General features: G+C 48.1%; 1 long non-coding RNA gene across 1 annotated transcript in view; it reads right to left on the reverse strand.

Moving 5' to 3' along the window:
• Positions 1 to 316: 316 nt before the first annotated feature.
• LOC124515763 (uncharacterized) overlaps positions 317 to 19,822 on the reverse strand; it is a 53,921-nt gene continuing 34,415 nt past the window's right edge. The window contains exon 4 of the long non-coding RNA XR_006962877.1: positions 317 to 591. This is a non-coding gene — a long non-coding RNA (uncharacterized LOC124515763). The remainder of the gene's footprint in view (positions 592 to 19,822) is intronic.

The raw sequence follows: 19,822 nt of genomic DNA on the forward strand, positions 1-19,822 counted from the left end.
CCTTCATCTTAGGAAGATTTAGGCCGCAACATACCGTTGGCACAGGCATGGCTGAAATGGTCTCCAACGGCACATCCAGGCAGCAATTCCCAGAAGAGTTTCTAAATGAGTGGTGCCAAAACAGGAGTAGTATAGGAATGACAGAAAACTCAAAATAGTAGAAAGTAAGAGTAGTTTATGTCTCTTTAAAAAAAAAAGTCTTCAGTAGATCAAGGGTCAAGGTTGCTACAGCCCTCCACAATTTCAGAGGCCAAGCCTCCTTCCCTTTTGTGGCTCTTCTATTGCTCTGTAACAAATCACTTCAAAACTCAGTGGCTTAAAACAACAATAAACATTTACTGTCTCCCACTTTCTGTGACATATCAGGAATTCACAAGTGACCTAGCTGCATGGTTCTGGCTGGAGCTGTTTCATGAGATTGCAGTCAGGATGTCAGACAGAGCTGTGGTCATTTGAAGGCTTGACTGAGACTGCAGCACTCCTGGCAAGTTGGTTCTGGCTGTTGACAATACACCTTAGTTTCTTACCACCTGTCATCCTCCATAGGGTTGCTTGAGTGTACTTACAACATGGCAGCCAGCTTCTACACACCTAGAGCAAGTGATTCAAAAAGAAATAAGACAGAAGCTGCAATGTCTTTTACAATGTAGTTTCAGAAGCCACACCATCATTTCTGCAACATCCTATTGATTACACAGGTAGCACTATTTTAATATGGGAGGAAAGTAAATAAGGACATGAATACCAGAAGTTGAGAATCATTGGAGGCCATCTTGGAAGTTAGTTTACCACATTTGCCATCCTCAAGGTGTGGCTTCACCCTTATGTTCCCAGATGGCTGCTCTAACTCCAGCTATCACATCACCAAAGGTGCTTTTTAACTAGCACAAAGAAGGGAGAAAGGAAGAAAGCATGCCTTTTCCCTTTAAGGATACTTTCCAGAGGTTGTATACACCATCATACTTATATCTCATTGATCAAAAATTAATCACATAGCTGGAAAGGAGGCCAGGAATTTTAGTACCTATGTATGTATTTATTTGTTAAGTAGGCTCTGTACTCAGCGTGGGACTAGAACTCATTACCCCAAGATCAAGAGTCGCATGCTCTACCAACTGAGCCGGTCAGGTGCCCCGAGTATTTATTTTTTATGGTCATGTGCTCAGATATTGGGGGCAAGTTGGTAGTCTCTGCCACATTAGCAATGTTCCCACATTTATTTCAAAGGATAGGGGGAGGGGAGGGGACCATAGAGACCATCACTATTTTGGGTTACTGCCTGACTAAGGACTTATGACCCATCTTGTCTGCTTGGCTGGGAAATAAGTGTGTGTGTGTGTGTGTGTGTGTGTGTGTGTGTGTGTGTGTGTTCAGCCATGGGGGAAGAGTGCAGATTAGTGCTTTACCCTGTAATTAGTGAATCTCAGTGTAAAGAGAAAATAGTCCTTAGAAGAGCTCAGGAGACAAATGAGTGTTAAAAACAGACCTAGTGCTAGAAGCCCAGCCAAGGATCGTCCCAAGAATGAAGATGATCCAGAAAATGAGAAAATGAGAAGATCATCACAGGAGGCATCGTGAGGGCAGCCACATTCTGTACTCAGACCTGTAGGTTTAAATAAATTCTAGGCAGCTCAATTTACTGATCCAAATGCAGAAGCACAGATGGGCCACTCTACCAGCTGTGTTTTTAAAAGATCATATGATTCCTGATCAATGAACCGAAGAGACCAAATGCAGACGTGTTTAAAGCTGAGCTGCAGATTTGCCCAGAGACCTCTTAGAGACCAGAGCCAGGACTTGAGCAATCAGCTGGGTGCTGACTCAAGCTGGGGTGAGGGGGTAGGGAGGGTGGTGTTGGGCATCAGAGCCTAGCTTAGCAGAAGATGAGCCATCAGCCAGCCAGCAAATTCTAAGGCCTGAGAGGTCCACAGAAAAGCTGCCCTGGTAGAAGTAGGGCAAGGCACTGACTTGGCCAAATGGCCAGGGACAGGGGGCACTGTCGTTCTAGAGGAATGCAAAGTCTGAAGCAAGAAGCCTGGGGCTGAAGCACCCAAGAGGACAACTAGTACTGCTAAGGCCCTTCTGACGGGGGCTGGATTTCTCCTTGCTACACAGCTTGCCTGGGCAGCAGATCCTTATCGTGAGGGTGAAAGAGGTAGACTGAGGACTCAGAAGTACTTGTTTCATGGAGGGTGGCTAAGGGTTTCCTACCTGCCTGGCTAGTCTCACATACTCTGCCCATGGCCCAAGCTGAATGACATACTGGGTCCTGAGTGCCCACCTGGCCATCTCCAGGTGAGGTTGGCAGGACACCCGCCCAGGCAGCATACTTGGGCTCTGTATTGCATCTGGGCTGTCAATCATAACTGTACTGCTGTTATAAAAGAGTCCATTTCCAGAGCAGTGAGGGGATCACCAAAGTTCCCAGCCTCCCCCACTCTGCTTTCGCCTGAGTCCCAAGTTCACCAAGAACTTGGGGGACCACTACAGCCTCCTAATTTGAGGACCATTTCAAGAGACATAACCTCCAGGAATGGCCAACATCAGGCTCCAACCTTAGGCAGAGCAGGAGGTCCCTGGAGACTAAGGGTGGGCTGGCAAGAGGGCTAAACCATCTTGAAGTGAACTTGAAATGGCTTGGGAAATCTGGGACTGTTCTTCATGGTTCTGTCGCACCAGTGATCACTGAGCACCTGCTCAATGGAGCAGACATTAGGCTACCCCCTGGGGACACAGAGCAGAGGAAGGTTCATAAGACATCACTCCAGACACATAAATAAAGCAAAATAGCAGAGGGTGCAATGTGCAGTGATGAGTACAAGTACAAGATACAGAAATAATGGTGGAGGGGAGTGTGCTAGTAGAGCAGTAAAGAAAAGCTTCACAGAAGAGGTGATACTTGCAAGAAAGAACAGGAGTTTCTCAGCTGATAGTGGGGCCAGGTGAGGAAAAGCATCCAGGTAGAGGGAATAGCAGACCCCAGAGCTCTGAGCTGTGAAACTGCCTGGAGCAGAGGAAGAGAATTTCCTTGCCTGATGTGTTTACAGTACTCTGAAGTTTCTGGGCCCTTTCAGGATGCAGTGGGGACTTGATCTCTTCCACTAAGCCGCTCAAAGGAGTCAGAGACAGGAGAAGATGCTTCTTCCCTTCAGAGTTTGTTGGGTTTTCTTTCATCTTTGAGTCCTCAGTACCTGGTCATGATAGTGGAGGTACGTACCATAATTAAGAAGGAAGCTTTTCTGATCTTGGAGAACCTGTCCAAAACCCAGTCCTTCTGCATGTTAGGTCTCCAAGTAACTTTGGATGGCCCCTTAGGCATGGCTGTCCCCAGTAGCTTCTGATGGGGCAGGAGGCAGGACTGGGAGGTGCACTGGGCTTTCCTCGTTGGTGTCAGACCCAGTCTCTCAAAGTGTCTGGGTCTCTCTGGGATCCTTTGGAACCCCCAGCATTGCTAAATCACCCATCCTGCCTCTTGCAATTGGCTCTGGACTATGGGAAGCATCATCTGGCTCATGCTGGCACATCCTCACCACTTATTTTGTGGTGTACAAGCTAGCTTTTCCTCCAGGACCCAGGAAAATGTGATATGCAGATAAATCACCAGGTGACCCAAAACCAAATAGCTAATCTGAAGTTGTTCTATGAAGACAGAGAGAACTGGATGCCCCAAGAGGTTCAGTGGGCACCACCCCCTCTCTGGGTCAAGGTGGGAAAGTGTAACTGAAACACACCCGTGCTAAGATGTTAGCTACCCTGTCTCCAGCTCCAGGTGGACCAGGAACCTGAGGCACAGAACTACCACTGCCTAGTGAGGCTTTGTAATTCTCCATACAGGTAGAGGGTGGGCCCTGCCCTCAGTGTAAAGGTCCAGACCAGACCAGCTCATTCATTCCCCTGATTATTGCTTTTCTCACTGGGATGCACAAATAGGCTCCTGGCAACCCTGGCCTTTCTCTCACCTTTGCCAGCTCCAACGTCAAGACCTAGCTCAGATCATATCCTTCTGGCTCAAAAACACCTTAGTTACATAAACTCCTTGGTCTGGCGTTCAAGGCCCTACCCACTACAGTACTAACTTGCTCCTCACCCTGGATCTTGCCTTTATCTGGTCCAGATGCCCCCTCGTTGCTGCTGACCTCCTGACCAGGCCCAGCTCCAGTGCCGTGCCACCTATCAAGTGTTCCTTTTTACCCTCTGCCCTCTGAACCCATGGCCTAAGGGATGGAGCTTTTTACTAGATTTGCATCTTTAATTACAGGAGTGATACATGCTTGTAAAAACATTCCCACATTACAGACGCATACGTGTTAAAATGAGTGTGTCATCCCAACTCTCCTTTCCCTAGAACTGGCCCCAGTTAACAGTCAGGCAGGCCCTTGGGTACCCATTTTACCCAACAGGAGAGGTGCCTTTGGAGGCCTTCCACAACCGCTTGACATGATGGTGGCAGGTGGGGGCAGAAATTAGTGTAAATGAGGGAAGGTTTCAGAGGTGGTGATTTTGGTTGACTTTGATTTTTTTAATGTTTATTTTTAAGAGACAGAGCATGAGTTGGGGGAGGGGGGCAGAGAGAGAGGGAGACACAGAATCCAAAGCAGGCTCCAAGCTCTGAACTGTCAGCACAGAGCCCAAGGCGGGGCTCAAACTCATGGAATGTGATATCATAACCTAAGCCGAAGTCAGACGCTTAACCGACTGAGCCACCAGCGCCCCAGGTTGACTTTGAAAGAAAATTTTCAAGGTCAGTCTGTGAGACCCCTTGATTTCTTTCAAAGAACAGTGCCCCAGAGAAGCATTTCCTGTTCATATGGGAATATCCATTCTATTCTAAGAACCAGAAACTCAAGTTCAAAAGGCAACCAGGCCTCTGTAAAATCCTCATGGCCTAGCACTACTTCTACTACAAGCCCGGGCGGAGCTGAACTGGAAATCTGGCTGTGGTTGTATAATTGCCTAGGTGTGCAAACCCTAGAGCTTTGTCCAGTGGCCAAGGGGAATCAATGAAAAAGTTTGCAGAAGAAGAGTAACATTTTAGACACAGACCATGAGCAGGAGGTGATAAGTTTGGAAGAAGTGAATCCCTTTGAGTGAACAATAATGGTGGTTTGGACTTGGGCAGACACAGTGGAATATGAGAAGAGGGAGAATTCAACACAGCAGATGGGGGTAAGGGGCAGGAAGCAAACTCTAGCTCAGGTGTTGTGCATATGGGTTCCAGCTTGACAGTTGCATTTAGCAAACAGTTGTTAACTGGATTGGACTGAGAGTGTGAGGACCTAGGTGTCCCTACAATCTTTCATAGATAAAGAATCAAAGGCAATAAATACTCCCAGTCTGGCCTTCTAGATGCTTAGAGAGGACTAGTCAATCAGTGCAGACCTGACTGGTCACCCAGATCTTGATTCAAGCATGTCAGGTACACACAGAGGCTGCTAGACACCATAATCTTGAAGCAGATGTTCCAGGTACACAGCTGACCACTTCCAGCCAACCCACTGCTCACCTGACCTACAAACCCAATATCCCCAGTCAATCAGCAACACTCAGAAAATGTGCTTTTTGAAAACAGAACACAGATAATTCATTATTCCATTTCTTCTCCCTCCCCAACCCTGAGCCTTAGATTCTCTGCTGGAATAGTTTCTCTGTTTGGTGGTAAAACTTTTCCACTCAGCCCTCAATCTTTAGCCTCTTATCCTATCTCAAGCCAGAGGATCCCACCAGCTCCCACAAAGTTGAATATACCCTATATGTTCTTTGCACAATTCTGACATTCCTCACTCTTTGAGCTCTTTCGTCTTTGAGCTCTCCTGGGTACCTGGGAGTGCAATGAATGGCCCAACAGGAGCCAGGAGTGTTGTGTGAGGCCAGGAAGCTTGCAGGGTTGGGGGCATTGGGGTGGGGTTTGGGGGAAAGAATATAGGTAGGAATTCCAAAGCCTCAGTTCTGGTCTCTAACTGCTCAGGTATCCTTTCTTCTCTGGGCCTGTCCCTTCTCCAGCCCCCAGGCCTTTGCACAATGCTTCTCTTTCTGCCTGGAATACTCTTCTTTGTTTGGCTCATCCTGCTGGTCTCTGCTGTCTCAGGGAAACCTCAATGACTTCTTGGTTCAGATCAGATTCTGTACTTAAATATTCCCATAGGCCCATGTTCCATTACATCTTTCCCTTCATTAGGGTTTTGTTGTTGTTGTTGTTTGTTTTTTGCTACCATCTGTCTCCCCACAAGACTTTGCCTTCCATGGGAGAGAGGTTCTGTCTTGTCTGACTCACTGCTGTATCCCTAGCCTATAGCTAGGGACATGTCCAGGAGTAAGCACTGAATGAATGAATGAATGAATGAACCAAAAGACGGACAGATGGATAGATTTCACCTGGTAAAACAGAAAGCCTCAATTGGATAGGATTGTCTCCAGTACTGATACAATTTTCTAGGCCTTTATTGTTTCATCCCTGAAATAGGAAGAATGTTCCCTCCTTGCTGCTTCACTTCTATATCTAAAGTGACCCCAATCAGTCTCATAAAACTTGAAATGCTTTAAAAACAACTTGGGTAGAGGCTCCCGTTTGGCTCAAGAACCTTATTGTGACACCCAATCACATTTATGTGACACTTGAAATAGAAATTCAGGCTGTGGGGCACCTGGGTGTCTCAGTTGGTTGAGCATCTGACTTCGGCTCAGGTCATGATCTCACAGTCCGTGAGTTTGAGCCCTGTGTTGGGCCCTGTGCTGACAGCTCGGAGCCTGGAGCCTGCTTCTGATTCTGTGTCTCCCTCTCTCTCTGCTCCTATCCCGCTAATGCTGTGTCTCTCTCACTCTCAAAAATGAATAAACGTTAAAAAAAAAATTAAAAAAAGAAAAAGAAATTCAGGCTGTGCCTGAAATCCCAGTCCTCACTGTTAGAGCTGGACTTAGATGGCATCTTCCAGGGCAGGATGAGTTTCTAGAAGCCCCAGCCACACCTCCTAGAGTTAGGACAATAAAGACTCTTCTGTGTCCCCACAGCCAGGCAGGTAAGATAGGTGAATGTCACAGCTCAGAACTGGGAATTGTGCCCCATGAAGAGACCAGAGTGCTCTGCTTGTTTGTCCATCTGTCTGTCTTCAGTATGGACTGAGTGCAGGAGTTTTTCTGAGGCAGAGCCAGAGGTCTGGCATAGGGCCCAATGAGTCATCCCTCAAGAGTCTAGGCTACACAAGAAGACTGCCTGTGCCCTCCTTTGCTTTTGCTGCTACAGGTGGGCCTCACTTACTGGGGTCTGGGTCTGCCTGTAACTTGTATCAGGATAAGGAGAGACCATCTCTATAATCTTCACCAAGGACTTCTGTCCAGCCATCCTCTCCCAAAGGGCCAGGAACTGCTCATTCCTATCACCCCTACCCCAGTCTTGAGAAACATACCCCTCCCAGAAGGGATAGTTTGCTGGACTAAAAGCATGACCTGTCCAAGGGCTGAAGTGAGACAGAGTCCCAGCCACATAAAAAATAGCACTACTGCTCTTAGAAGCCACGATAGGGAATACCAGTTCCTAGCAAACCAACAAGGACATCAAAAGCCTGAGAAAACTCAATGAGGGAAAGGAGGATGTTTTTGATTCTGGAAGAGACTTTTCATTGGCTTAGGAATGCAATGCCCATTACACAGATAGGTGAGCTCCTTCCCATAGAGACCAGTCTTTGATGGAACCCTGGGAAGAGCCAAAGTATTCACTATTCTAAAGAAGGGTAGCCTCTTGACCTTACTCTTTGATGTGCCAATCTGTGCCTTCCCCTTCTGCTCAGATTTCTATTGATTCTCACTGTGCTTGCTGGTTCCTGGTTACTTTAGGACACCCTAGCTGGCCCAGGCCCTCCTTAAAGTTCCAAGGGTCCATAAATCACTATCAAAATTACAACAGTGTCTTTTGTTGTTGTTTTTTTGTTTCCTGGGTTTTTTTTTGTTTGTTTGTTTGTTTTTAGATAGAGAAGAAAAACCCATCCTGAAATTCAAATGGAATTTCTCAGGGGCACCTGGCTGGTTCAGTTGGTGGAGCATGGGGCTCTTTATCTTGGAGCTATGAGTTTGAGCCCCACATTGGGTGTAGAGATTACTTAAAACAAACAAACAAAAAACCACAAATCAAATGGGATCTTAGAGAATCTCGAATAACCAAAACAATGTTTAAAAAGAAAAAAGTTAGAGGTCTCATATCTCCTGAATACAAAACTTCAGTAATCAAATCTACAGTAATCAAAACAGTGTGGTACTGGCATAAAGACAGACAGACAGACAGACAGACAAATAAAGCAGAATGAAGTGCGCAGAAATAAATCCTCACATATATGGTCCAACACTCTTAGACAAGGGTGCCAAGACCATCCACTGAGGAAAGGACAGTCTTTTCAACAAGTGGTACTGGGAAAACTGGGTATCTGCGCACAAAGGATGAAGATGGGTCCTCACCTCATACCATCAACAAATATTAAGACAAAATGGATCAAAGACTTAAACATGAGAGCTAAACTATGAAACTTGTAGAAGAAAAAATAAAAGAAAATCTTCATGACATTGGATTTGGCAGTGATTAATTGAATATGACACCAAAAGCCCAGGCAACAAAAGCAAAATAGATGAATTGGCTTTATCAAAATGAAAAACTTTTGTACATTAAAGGACACTACCAACAGTGAAAAGGAACCCTATGGAATGGGAGAAATATTTGCAAATCGTATACCTGATAAAGAGCTAATGTGCAGAATATCTAAAGAACCCCTACAACTCAACAACAAAAGAAACCCAAATAGCCAGATTTGAAAGTGGGCAAAGGACTTGAATAGACATTTCTTCAAAGAAAATATACAGATGGCCAATAAACACATAAAAAGGTGCTCGACATCACTAATTATTAAGAATATCAAAATCAAAATCCCTATGAGATGCCACATCATATCCATTTGGATGACTATCATTAAAAAAAAAAACTACACAGAAAATAACACGTTTTGGCAAGGATGTGGAGAAACTGGAAGCCCTTGTGCATTGCCAATGAGCATGTAAAATGGCGTCACTGCTGTGGAAAACAACACCTCAACAAATTAAATACAGAATTACCATATGATCCAGCAAATCCACTTCTGGATATGTGCCTAAATGAACTGAAAGCAGGGACTTGAACAGATGTTTGTACCCTCAAGGGCATAGCACCATTATTCACAATAGGCAAAAAGTAGTAACAATTCAAATGCTCATCAGTGGATGCATGGATAAGCAAAATGAGGTCTAGATTTACAATGGAATATTACTCAGTTTTAAAAAGGGAGGAAATTCTGGCACATGCTACAACAGGATGAACCTTGAAGACATTATGCTGAATGAAATAAGCTGGACACAAAAAGACAAATACTGCATGATTCCACTTGTATGAGGTACCTAGAGTAGTCAAATTCATAGAGACAGAAAGTAGAATGGTGGTTGTGGACTGGGGGGAGGGGGGAATGGAGAATTATTAATCAGTTTGGAATGATGAAAAAGTTCTGGGGATGGATGGTGGTAATGGTTGCACAGTGATGAGGTTGTACTTAATACCCCTGAACATACATTTAAAAATAGTTAAAGTGGTACATTTTAGGTTAGGTGTATTTTATGATAATAAAAAAAGAAAAAGTTGCATGGGTATGAGGCACTTAAATTTGTAAGTATTCTCCTCTGGAAACTTACTCTTGGGATCCTGGGAGATAGTGGGGAAGGTGACGAGGGGCAGAAGAAGGGGGCTATGTGGCCCCCATCCTCCATCACCAACCTCCCCTTATTTCTGCCTCCCTAACTCCTGCCCATCCTTCAAAGCCCAGCTCTGGTCCTCTCCCACTTCCTCTGAGATGGGACCTCCAGCCCTCACTGCTCCCCCTCAGAGCAAGTAGTGAGTGTCCACTCCCTCCTATACCAACAGTCCTGCTCTCCTTGTCCTGGGCTCTTTCCTCAGGGGACTGAAGCCTCTTGGGCCAAGGCTGTTTCTTTCCCTCCAAGGCTGGAGACCAACAGTAGTTACTCAGTGTCCTTGTCTGCACAATGGGACTCTTGATATCTACCTCTCATGGTTGTTGTGAGTGTCCAACAAGATAATAAATATAAAGCTCTTGAGCACAGTGAAGGGTCCATAGTAAGTGCTCAATATATTATTACTATTAGGAGTATTCTTCATACTGGCCTGGACTACTTCTCCTGTGCCTATCTACCAGTTATTCCTCATCCCTTGAACCCCAGTTCCATTCCTACTTCTACCACAGAACCTTCCTATCCACCTCAGGCCACACTGACTCCCTATGGGGCATCTTGGAATTTAAGGCAAATCTGACTTCATAGGATTTTCACAAAGATTAAATAACTTAATCCACATAAATGCTTACAATAGTACTAGGCACATATAATGTGCTCAGTAACTGTGAGCAGTGATGATGATGATATCATTGATGATGGGTTGTGGTCATTTCACATGTCTGTTTTATTGTCTTGATTGTGGCTGTCACTCTTAAGTAGGTAGATTTCAGAGTAAAGAAAGATGACAGCAAGAGGTGATAGGTATTGGGGAGATGGATTCAGGTTCAGCAAGAATTCTCAGAGTCTTGGAGCGGGTTGGCAGACCAGAAAGTCTTCTTGGTCTTAAAAGATGAGTAAGTGACAGTTTAAAGTCCAGGAAGATGGGAGAGTCATGGTGAAGCTAGGGGCATGCAGAATGAGGTCACTGTGTGGCTGAATGTTGAGTCAAGGTAGCAGGAGATGTCCTGGAGCCAGACTGGGCAGGACCTTTACCCAAGGGGATCATAGTCCTCTGGAGGGTTTGCAGCAGGAGAGAGACCCCTTTGACTTAAATTCTGAGTTCACTCTGGCTGTTGGGTGGAGAATGGACAGCAAGGGCATGGATAGGAGCAGGCAGACAGGGAGAGGTTGCTACAGGCATCTACAAGAGGGGTGGTGGTGGCTTGGCCTGAGTAGTAGCAGTGGAGGTGGAGGACTAGGGACTGTTTCTGGAGATGTTTGGAAGGAAAAGATGCTGGGTTGGCCATGGGGCTGAAGGGCTCACTGCCCAGGGGGCTTGGGTGGATAGGTCGCTGGCATTGCCATTTCCTGAGATCTGACCAGTGGAAAAAACAAGTTGAAGGGACAAGGCTGGCATGTGGTTGTTGAGAGTTGAGTGATTAGTCTACCTTCTCACACCTCTGCTGGTTACACATCACAGCTCCTATATTCAGAAAGTTCTTTAAGTCTAGCCCAGACTTTCAGCTGCAACTTGAGCTCAGGCCATTTTCTACTGCCTTTGTTGAGTCTGCTTGGCACTGAGAGGCAGTGGGACTGAGGCATGGGCTGGGGGCCAAGGGCTTGGGTGGTGGACATGCCTGTTGCATGACCACCATCAAGCATGCCAGCCTCTGGTGCCTGTCAGACTCAGACCCAGGGAGCCTGTGCCAGGGTGCGTGGGATGGAGGACCTGGTCTAGAAACCTCCTGCCCCAAGTGCTTCAGGTCCACACATGCCCCTCATCCTGCCTCTGGAGCCTTCTCAGATCAGAAGCATCCCCCAGGGCCCTCAAGAAAGCCCTTCTTCGTGAATCCTTCAGAGGTAGGAGGTAGAGAGCAAAATCTGTGATCTTGATGCCAGGCACAAACTCCTAGAAATTACTCACCAGAGGGTAAGGTTTCAGAAACCTAGGCAAGGGACCCTGCCCCATGGTCTGATCAGAATGGCTCGTCAGCAGGGGCTGTGGCATTGGGGAGCTTTCATGGGTGGGGCCAGAGCCCTGCTCATGCATACCTCCTTCCAGAACTGGGCTGCCCTACACCTCATCTTACCAAACTGCAGGTGGGGGACTGGGGCACCATGTTGAGCACTCCTTGGTCCTGCCTTTCTAACTGACCAGTTGGGACCCTCAAAGCTCCCAGACCTACTGAAGACTGACTTAACATGTATTTGGGATCCTATCAGCAGCTTCCTCATCCCCGATCTCCATTTTGTCCTTCTGGAAGCATCCTGGAAGTCTGCTTCCCAACACCCTCAGGAAAAGTGTCCCAGTCTTGGCCTGTCATGAGCTCCCCATCCCCAGGAGCTAGAATTGCATAACCAGCTTGCTCAAGCTTCCTTCTTCTTCCCCCCACCTGCCACTCAGCTCTCTTGGGCCTGGCTCACATCCATGTCTGGTGCAGTCACAAGTCTGCCAGGGGGTACAGAGATGAGTACCAGGAAGGGAATCAGGTCACCTGGGTTCCAGCTGGCTGGGACACAGCTGGGGACTTGTCCCAGCAGAGGTAGCATTTGGGAAGTCATTAAATCTGGAGGGGCAGGGTGAATTAATGAGGGTAGTAGCTCTCCCTCACTCCTGAGCAGAAGCTCGTCTGGTGGAACCTTGAGAGGCAGGTTGCCAGGGGAATAACCCTGTGACAATGTACTCTGTCCCCATGACAGAGCTTTTGCAGCTTGAGTGGTGAGGATACCTTCCTTATAGGAGTGGAGTCTCTAGGATCCTCAGCCCCAGGCCTGTCTCTTCCCTGAAGTTAGAGAGAAACACCTGCCATGATCCCCCTCCTCACAATTCTATGTGCCCCCCCCCCAAACCACTCTCTCCTGGCTGGGCTCCTGGATTTGCTCCAGAGGGCTGGATGTAATGGGAGTAGTCTCACAAAGTGTGCAGGGTCTGCTTCAGCCCTACACACTGGGAGTGTTTCCCAACTTCCTGCCACTTCCATGGAAGTCCCAACTTCCATGTCCAGATAGGGACTCTGGCCAGGGTGACCCCTCTAGCCCCAGGGACCTCCTCTAGGGCTTCCCAGAGGTCAGGCCATTTGACTCTGTTCCTGGTACTGCCCTGTGATAGGAACCCCAAATTTCCCAAGGATAGAAGATAAGGCAGTCAGGGAGAAATGGGGGAGGACACAGTATAGAGAGAAGGAGTGATCAAAGGGTACAGACCCTTTCCTCCTCATTCCTTGTTCACACCCCTCTCTGGCCAAATGATCCTTTCACTTGGCACGACAGCAGGGATCTCTGGGAAGAAAGAGACTGAAATCTCTGAGGGGGGCATGGTCTGGATATTTGGGTACATGGGGTCAGAGATGGCAGGATTGCTAGGAGAAACCCCCAGAAAACAAGGGTGACCTAGGAAGGAATCCCCATGGGCCTGTCAACCTATTCTAAAACTAGATGGTCGGCAACCTCTTTTGGGGGCCTGAGGGATGCCCACTCTTTCAAAGGATCCTGAACTTTGCTGAGTCCTGCAGGGTCAGTCTAGCAAGAGCCTGGTACAGCCTCCCACACTGCTATGAAAAGAGACCTCAGGGAGTCAAACAGCTGGATCTCAGTGTCACTTTGGCTGTTTGCCAAAGCTTTGTGAGTTTCTGCCCCTCTTTGAGCCTCATTTTCTGTGTCTGTAAAATGGGTATCATCATTCCAAGGGATCAAAGGAAGTCTATTTTATTCCTAAATAACTCCCTTCTCTGCCTGTTGTACATTCCAAAAGCCCCACTCTCCTTACCAAGTTTGGGTTAAGCATTGCCCTAGTCAGATACTCTTGAAAGGTGGCTGGGGGCTCACTAAGCTTCTTATTTTTGAGGGTAGAGTATTTTTTTGATGCCTTTGTGCCCTTTCTCCCAAGTTGGTCATGCTGCCATTAATTAAAATCTCTAGACAGCACTCTTACCTGCTGCCCCTGTGCTATGCCCAGATGATTGCAATCCAATGGACTGGAGCTTGGGCAAAGATGTCAACACAATGTTCCTTGGCCTAAGCTGTCATTGGCCCAAGCAGGACTCTGACACTCAGTCACACCACCCTCTTGCCCCACTCTCTTTGAATCAACACCTATTGGCTGAGCCCTTATTTTGTGCCACACACCTTGACGGACTGAGAAGCAGGGAGTGGGCAGAGGGGAAGGTTAGCCATGCCACTGCCCCTGGTGGTGTCCACAGATCAATAGTATCCTCATAACATAGTACTAAGATTCCATCCAGCAAAATCCTCAAGGAGGGGACTTGTCCTTGGGAGCCAGGTAGGGAGGGCATGAAAGTTTCAGCCAGATCGCCAGTCCTCCTTACACCCTTAATGAGATGGCAGTGCCATCAGATGTCTGGTCTAGCAGGATAAACAGAAAGTGCAGTCTCTCAGTTTAGGAAAATAGAATGTTGGGTTTGCTATCAGGCTCAAAAGCAGGGAGCTGGCAATAAATCAAGCATTGAAAAGCGATGTCAGTGCTTCCAACTAAATTTCCGAGCCCGGGAAACAATTGCACATTAAAATCCATCGGAGGAAAAAAATCTATTAAAACTTCAGGAGAAGTGCTTTGCTATAAATTAGATTTTTCTGCCAACCAGGATAATTCAATAATTTCCCCTTGACATTCTCAAGATTGCTCTTTGGGGGGGATTATAATGCTTTGAAGTTGGGAGCAGTTTGTTTCCAAGGACAGAGGAAGAGTTCCTTGGGAGTGGAGGTGTGAGGGCAAAGAGGGGGCTCTTCTAACTAAAGGCAGGGAACCAATGTGGGGCTCAGAGCCACTGGACAGAGGTTTTCCAGACCTCCTGGTGATACAGGGCTTTGATCAGGGAATGCCCTAGGCTAGGTCATGATTCTGACAGGAAAATTAGGTGTGGGGGACTTGAGGTCCTCCAGTATTACCTCTTAGTTAGGGCAGCCTCAGTCTTACAGTTTTCTTGATGACCATCTAAAACCTTCGCTTGATGACCATCTAAAACCTTCGCTAAAGCCAACGCTTATGGAACCATAGCTGGTCTGGTAACAAGGTGCCTAAGGTCACTTCTTAGTTCTGAATTCAGGGTGGGTAGGGGTGGCTCCTTGCCTCCCAGTCTTCTTTTCTTCCTTTGCTGTGCAAAGCTGAGCACCAGGCAAGACCTCTCCCCCATACCCTGTCTCCTGTCATTTGGGGCTTTGATCCTAAGCCCTGTCTCTCTGTACAAGGTACAAGGTACAAGGTATAACACTGTCATGATGCCAGACTCAGGTTGACCAGCACTGTTCTGGGTGGACAAGGCAACTGGCAGAGAGAGGGTGCCAGGCAAGGGCACGGACCTTGGGGAACTGGGCACAATCTGCCGGGCCACCGGGTACCAGCCCCTAAGACAACTGTGGGGGTAGTTGAGGAGGGACCTGAGTCAGGAGTTGGGTAGGACAGGGCTCCAGAGCCAGCTTGCCTGGCTATGACTCCGTGCCCCTCCGATGACAGCTCACCTAACTTCTCTAAGCCTTGCTTTTGCTAACTATAAAATGGAGATGGCAACACTACCTGCCTTGTAGATAGAACTAAATATGACAATGTTTGTGAAGCACCTAGCACCATGCTGGACCACAGAGGCAGTACTTAGTATCTTTAGGACACAGGTCCACTGACCCCAGACCATAGCTCTTCCTGCTGCAGGAGACCCATCCCCTGCAGCCCCTAGTCACGTCCCTTTCTCCCTCCTCTCCCATCCAAACTGGCCTGTCTTTGGGGACTTATTTCCTCAGACAGAACCATGACGAATGATGTCTGCTTGTAGAGCTGGACTGCCCACTGGGCACAAGCACAGAATTGTGTTTCAGATGACCTTACCCCCAGCGGTCACTCATTGTTGCTACCGACAACCCTCCCAACAAGGGAGGTTGATATTAGAGTTCTTTCATTTCACAGAGGCTCTGGGAGATAAAGTGACAGTGCTCAAGATCTCATATCTAGGGGAAGAGGATGGAGCTATGACTGGGGCCAAAGGTCAAACCAACTCAGCCACAGAAGCAGTCCCCGGTCTCAAGATTTCTCCCTCTAGTGGTCCTTCTTTCCTTCCTTCTTTGCTTCCTTCCTTACTCCCCACAAGTCAGAGCCCTCCCAGAGCCTACATAATGGCCGCTGAGACAGAGTAGCAAACTGAGGCAGGGACATGTAGCAGTGATCTCCTTCCCAATACTTCCCGAGTCTCCAGGAGAAAGGTCCCAGGTCCCCAAAGAAAAAGGCCAAAGGAGAAGAAAATGAGAGAGTCTGGGAAAGTTTCTATGTGAGTGGCTGTCACAACAGGCCATTCACTTGGACACTGCCTGACTCACAGGAGAGAGGAATTTGGGGTTTCAGAGGTCATCTCATCCCACCCTATTTTTGAATCATTTCTTCCACACCACATAACATGGAGCTCATTAGCTCCCAGGACAGCCCTAGGGTACAGATTGCCCTTTGCTCCTTGACCTCTTCTGTGGCTCAGACTTGGCTTTCTGTGGCACTGTCCTGTCCTTGACCGCATATGGTCAGGGCCCAGCCAGCAGCAGGGGGGTGGTGTGCACCTGCTGCTTCTCTCTTGGCAAGGTCCCAGGGTTGGGGGACTAATCTGTAAGCAAGATAGGGGCTTTCTGGAGACTGCATCTCTCCAGAGGGCAGGGCTAAGCATTGGCGTGGCAGTGTTCCCTGGGGGCCCAGCCCTGTGCCCAGGAGTTTCCGTTAGAGTGGGGGTCAAAGGGAAACTTAAGGCTGGGGAATTTTGCCACCATGTGAAACCAGGCTGGGAGTTCAGGACACACGTAATCAATATCACTGAATTTGCCCCAAGATAAATATTTGTAATGTGTTAGCCCCCAACCCAGGGGATGTCCTGGTTCCTTAGAAAGGCCCAGAGGACCCGCTAGCAACAGGAAGGTCAGGACATGGTACCCTAAGGGGTAAGAAGTATCTGAGGTTTTGTAAACTCTGGCCCCTACCACTCAGTAGCTGTGTGACCTTCAGTAAGTAGCTTGGCCTCTCTGAGCCTCGGTTTCTTTCTCTAGCAGCAAAAGTGGTGCCCTCTTCAGAGCCTTGCTGGAGGTCACAAAAGACACGATTCCTGCTAAGTACCTAGCACAGCGTGAGCGCTCTGCAAACGCCAGCCTTTGTTACTATTTGCAGCAGGTGGGGAAACCCGTGGGAAATCCGGGCGCCTCTGGGAAGCTGGGGGTGGTGGGCAGGCTTTCCCGGAGCCAGGGGGCGGGGTAGGGGCGGAGCAACGCAGTCCGGGTCCCGCCTTCCCCCTCCGGCTCCTGGGGGCGCCCGTGGAGCTTCCCTACAGCCCAAGGCAGCTGAGTCACGGTGGCCTGTCCGGCCGTTGGCCTTATCTCGAGACGTCGCTACCCCCCAAAAGCCCCCAGCCTGCCCGACGGGTTACATCTAATTTGTGCCAAGTCCCTCTGGTAGTTCTTGGAAAAATTCCCAGGGGCCTATGAGTTTGGGGTCCCAAGGAAAGAGAGAGCCTCCTTCCGGGCTGTCTGGAGGTATCCAGGAACCCCTTGCCTAGAAAACTCTCCCTGCGCCTGCCGGCTCAGTGTCTTATCTTTCCACCATTAGCTAAACTTTCCTTGGGAGTAAGCGTTGTCTTTTGCAGATTTCTCTTTTAAAAGGCGCATTCCCACCCAATGCTTTTGAAAGGGAAACCAGAAGATTGGAGAACCGGCGGAGATAGACCCTAGGCGCCAAGAAGGGGAGGAGGACTGAGGGACCAGACTGGGATTTGGCTGCCTCCTAGTCTCCCTCAGGCTCCGCCTGCCCCTCTCCCAGCCCCCAGGACTCTAGGGGAAGTGCCGGGTGGGGGAGGGGGAACAGGGCTGACAGATTCTGTAAACAGAGCCGGTTTGGGCCTCGGCCAAGGACGGGGTGTCCTGGCCCAGCCTGGGTGTGAGGCCCATCCGCGGCTCTCCAGGACACCCCGCCCTGCCCGGCTGGCCCGGGGGTGCCCAGCCCACAGCCAGCTCCAGCCAGGATGTGTTGAGTTTTGGGAAGTGTCCAGTTCCCTCGTGGAGAATGTGCCCCCACTAGGGTCTGGAGGAGTGGGGGCTTCTAAGAACTGTCAATGATCATTCACCAAGTGCCAAACTTAGGCATAGGGACGGTCCTCTGATCCCTGCCCATGGGAAAAGCTGCTACTGGATTGTGGCCCCATGCCCATTTCCACCTCTGATCCTGCCCTATACCCTGCTCTTCTGCTATCTGGGGCAGAATCCCTATGGGGTAGAGAAGCTGAGAGAGAGGACTCAGGTTCTGAGAATACTTCAAAGCCCAGTGCTGCCGCGTTGGCTTGTTGCCAAATGTAGTGTCTCATGCCCATGGCCTCACAGGGGCAACCCAGAGAGCTGTAAGGAATGACCTGGAAAGGGGGATAGGGAAACGACAGGCATACTCAAGGATATTCAATGTTGGAAGCAATAGCCAGCTGTGGGTATGAGGTGGGGAGAGGGGTCTCTGTGTGTTTAAGGGAACAGGTGACTCAGAGATACTGGCACCCCAGCAGGTGGAGATAGCTGTGGGCTATGCCTTAGAGGAGAATATGTAAGATAGAGAGAAGGGTCCTGGTGGAGGAGGAGAGGTTGGCCATTGAAATTTGTAGGCTGGGCCACAAGTGCCAGTTACAGGTTCTAGACTTTTTTGTTGGGGTGATGTGTTCCTGGATGATAATGGATGGGGTGGACAAAAGGTCCCAAGGACAAATATTTTTGGGAAACACTGTGTTCAAAAAAGCTAAGCACCATTTACTGGGCTTTATCAAAGCCTTTATTTCATATGACAATTAACAGCATTTTTGTTTTCCAAGAGTGGGGAAGGTATAGAGAAGTCCCCCTCACACCTTAAGGCCAGCCTCATGGGGCTTGTGCTCTTCTGAAAATACTGGGGCCCAAGGCTTAATAAGTATGTCTTTCTTGCTGACTCTGGCCCACATGGAATGGGTGGGCACATGTAGGCTTTCCTAGAAACCATGGCTTCCTAGAAACCCACATTCAGTGACCATATCCTCAAAGAGGGGCCAGCCTATAGAAGCCAGGCATGGGGTGATGGTCATAAGAGAATGTTTTATTAATGAGTTTGGCAGGCTGAAGGTTCTGGGTCCCAGGCTCTAGGCAATATCCTACTCCCCAAATCAGGTCACCAGGACAGCATTGGTGAATCTGGAATACCTGGTCATGTAAGATAACAATATAGTGATGACATCTTGTATGCAGTGTGAAAGCAGGCTGAGAAGGGAGAGGTCAGTGGGAGATGGCACCTCTTGGGAAAGGCTCCAAGATGAGGCGGGGTGTGGTAAGCCTTTCCAGGTGGCTAAGTTTTAGTGGTATAGGAAGAGAGGACTGGCCTGGCCGGTCTGACCAGCATCAGGGGAGAAGGCTGGAAAGGCCCACAGAATCAGCTTCACCAGCTTCTTTGATGAGCTAGATCTCAGGCTGAGGTATGTAATGTGTCTTATGTGACTCTAAAGAATACATACTTCTGAGCCTTCTTTTCCATCAAGTCTCACTTCTGCCTTCATGGCCAGATAACTCTTCCAAGTCTTTCCCCTGTATTTTCCTTTCTTCCTTGTTCACATCACTCCCCATCCTGCCAATTTCCAATAACTGACCATGGCACTGAAATGCTTTTGGCTGGCTGAGGGTCATCAGAGTCCTCCTGATTCTCAGATCCATTAAAATGTATTTATTTTTTTATTTAAGTAATCTCTATAACCAACATGGGGCTCAAACTCATAACCCTGAGATCAAGAGTTGCATGCCCCATCGACTGAGCCAGCCAGGTGCCTCTGATATATATATATTTTTTAATAAATAACTTGATTGGCATATAATTCACATACCATGCAATTCATCTATTTAAGGTATAGAATTCAGTAGTTTTTAGTATATTCACAGAGATGTGCAATGATCACTGCAATCACTTTTAGGGCATTTCATCACCTTCTCCTCCAAAAATCATACCCATTAGGAGTCATTTCACTTTTCCCCCTATACCCTACCTCCAGGGCATTAGATAACCACTAATCTACTTGCTGCCCTTTTTTATTATTATTAAGTAAACTCTACGCCCAACATG

The sequence above is a fragment of the Lynx rufus genome, unplaced genomic scaffold (genome assembly GCF_022079265.1).
Source record: "Lynx rufus isolate CCGP_SWC_20201006 ecotype Redwood Valley unplaced genomic scaffold, mLynRuf1.p SCAF_1, whole genome shotgun sequence".
Taxonomy (NCBI): Eukaryota; Metazoa; Chordata; class Mammalia; order Carnivora; family Felidae; genus Lynx; species Lynx rufus.